The following is a 2,500-nucleotide window of genomic DNA, read 5'->3' as shown; positions in this document are numbered from 1 at the left end:
CACACACTCAATAACGCACACACACACACACACACTGTAACCCACACACAAATGCATGCGCACACACATACTTACCCAATAACATACTCACATTAACACACTCACGATAACACACATGCACACACACACACACACACACATGCACACACACAGAGACAATAACACACATACATGTACATGTATACTGTATATACGCAGAAATACACATACACACAAAATATCACACACACTTGATAACGCACACACACACACAAACACTGTAACCCACACACAAATGCATGCGCACACATATATTTACACAATAACACACTCACATTAACACACACACACTGACACACACACGCACACACACACACACACACAAACAAAAGACACACACACAACAGCTCGCACGCACGCATGTGCACACACAAATACAAACACACACAATAACAGACAAGCATTCATACACACACACACACACGGACAGACATGCACACTTTATTTTATTAATTTAAATAAACTTCACATATTATTTTTCAGCTTGTGATATTTGATAAGCTTTTTATTTCAATACATTTGGCACTTATTTTATTCCATATGTTTCATATCATTTAATTTTTACGAGGTGGGTCATTAGCCCAACGCTCAACCCCCAACCTGGAAGACCAGTACACACACATACATACACTACATTGGGTATAGCTTACCCAATTCACCTATAGCGCATGTGTTTAGACTGTGGGGGAAACCGGAGCACTCGGAGGAAACCCACGCCAACATGGGGAGAACATGCAAACTCCATACAGAAACGCCAACTGACCCAGCCGGGACTCGAACCAGCGACCTTATTGCTGTGAGGCGAACATGCTACCCACTGTGCCACTGTGCTCCCCATCCTGATTTTAACACACTGAAATGAATGCTGCATGCTTTTTCTGTCAGTTTCCGTTGTCTTCTTTCAAGTGCACGTGCTCTAAAAATAAATGAGTGCATTTATAAATACCTCAGTAGAAGATCTGAATCTTATGCAAGTGATGAGGAAAATAAATAATAACAAAATAAATAAAATCAGCCCAAAATGCCGTGTTAGAAACTAAAATGGTATTTATTTTAACTTGCATTACTCAATGTGTAATGTACATGTAATTAATCTGACTGCTTTAACATTTGCTCAGCATATTTAACAGTGAGGTGGCACGGTGGCTCAGTGGTTAGCACTGTGGCCTCACAGCAAGAAGATCACTGGTTCGAGTCCCGGCTGGACCAGTAGGCATTTCTGTGTGGAGTTTGCATGTTCTCCCCATGTTGGTGTGGGTTTCACATAATTAATAATAACAATAATAATTATTATATCTAAAGATGTCGATCTTGGTGGATTTTTTTTCAAACACAACTAATTTCGTCCTAAATGAGCATGAAAAGTTAGGAAAGCAATCGAAAGCTTTCATTAGACCATTAGATCTGTGCATTTTCAAAGTGACGCCTGTTATTTAAAGTAATGAAAAGAAAAAATCTAAATAATTAAGAGATTCATTCGTTGCTCTTTAATCAGAATGTGTAAGTTATACAGAGAAGATTAATGAAATTTGATAGCTTGATTCTATTTCATTATAATAGCTATTCATTTTAATACGCTGAACTGTTTGCTAATGCAGTGTTTCCCAACCCTGTTCCTGAAGGCACACCAACAGTACACATTTTCAACCTCTCCCTAATCAAACACACCTGAATCAACTCAGCAGAAGATTAGAAGAGACTCCAAAACCTGAAGTTAATGGGTCAGATAAGGGAGACATTCAAAATATGTACTGTTGGTGTGCCTCCAGGAACAGGGTTGGGAAACACTGTGCTAATGTATTTGCTGCTAATGTATACTAATAAAAATAAAACATATTACTGGCCCTTTAACTGTTTATTCACAACAAAACTGCTCCAAATGAACATATTTAGTAATTTGGGAATTTTATAAAGGGTGGGGGGGGGGGGGGTCCCTTATTATGGTGGGCATATTCCTTATTTTCACATCCCAATGTTGACAAGTATGGCATATCTGTAACAAAACTGAGCCTATAACAGAACTATATCCTTTTTGCTATCAATAATGGCCATTATAAAAGTATAACGAACAATAAGTTTATATATTATAGGAAATAAAGGCAAGCAATCAGTCAAATATGAAGAATCAGTGTATGTGGTTACATTAATTATTAGCTTATCTTTGCGCTCAGCCAAAACACGTTACCTGAGAACAAGTAATAGATTCAAAAGACCAAAGTCAGGGAGTATGTCGGTAGATATAGACAACAAGATGAATTAAATATCACGTTTAACAAATATAGTGAGATTAGATCCAGCGGTACATCCTTGATGAACAGTCCGACGAGCACAGCTCTCATCTGGATATATATGCTGCAGCGCATGCCAGCGTGTGTGTGTGTGGTCACGTGATGTGCATATTCAGCGGTGTAAAGTAGCTGGAGAGTTGTTCAGAAACGCTAGGTGAAACGCTAGTGTGGAT

General features: G+C 38.6%; 1 protein-coding gene across 7 annotated transcripts in view; it reads left to right on the top strand.

Moving 5' to 3' along the window:
* Window positions 1-2,500, top strand: part of tox2 (TOX high mobility group box family member 2) — a 288,055-nt gene that overhangs the window by 153,744 nt on the left and 131,811 nt on the right. The gene's annotated exons all lie outside the window — the stretch shown is intronic.

This window comes from Danio aesculapii, chromosome 6 (genome assembly GCF_903798145.1).
Source record: "Danio aesculapii chromosome 6, fDanAes4.1, whole genome shotgun sequence".
In the NCBI taxonomy this organism is placed as follows: domain Eukaryota; kingdom Metazoa; phylum Chordata; class Actinopteri; order Cypriniformes; family Danionidae; genus Danio; species Danio aesculapii.
The sequence above is the reverse complement of the archived record's forward strand: the minus strand, read 5'-3'. Positions and strand labels throughout refer to the sequence as shown.